At 64.2% G+C, this 505-nt stretch overlaps 1 protein-coding gene across 1 annotated transcript in view; it reads right to left on the bottom strand.

The window, feature by feature from the left end:
• LOC119589162 overlaps positions 1-505 on the bottom strand; it is a gene marked incomplete in the record, with an annotated part of 255,201 nt that overhangs the window by 121,244 nt on the left and 133,452 nt on the right.

A 505-nucleotide genomic window follows, 5' to 3' on the forward strand; every position in this document is an offset into this window, starting at 1 on the left:
ACTGCGTTGGTAGCGGCTCCCGGGCCCCCCCATAAGGGCGACAACGGGGAGGCACGGCATGTAATCTTGGCCCTTGGTGGCGGGTCGTGACGGCGGCGGAGGCAGATGCAGCGCGAATATTGGCAATATCCTGAGACAAGAGAAGTTGCACACTCCGCACTCGGCCTCCGCCCTCGGCCTCGGCACTCAGCCTCCGTTCTTGGTCTCCGCCCTCGGTCTTCGCACTCGGTCTTGCTCACTCGACTTGCGCCCTCAGTCTCGTCACTCGGCTTCCGCCTTCGGTACTCGGTATCTGCCCTCAACCTCCACCCTCGGTTTCTAACCTCCGCCTCAGCACATTCTGCGCATGCTCGGTTTCCACCCTCGGTCTCCACCCTCGGTCTTGCTTACCCGACCTCCACCCTCGGATTCCGGCCTCGGTCTCGCTCACTCGGCCTCCAACCTCAGCCTCCGCCCTCGGCCTCCTCCCTGAGCCTCCATCGTCGGTCTCCTCACGGGGGAATGA

The sequence above is a fragment of the Penaeus monodon genome, chromosome 25 (assembly GCF_015228065.2).
Source record: "Penaeus monodon isolate SGIC_2016 chromosome 25, NSTDA_Pmon_1, whole genome shotgun sequence".
Classification (NCBI taxonomy): domain Eukaryota; kingdom Metazoa; phylum Arthropoda; class Malacostraca; order Decapoda; family Penaeidae; genus Penaeus; species Penaeus monodon.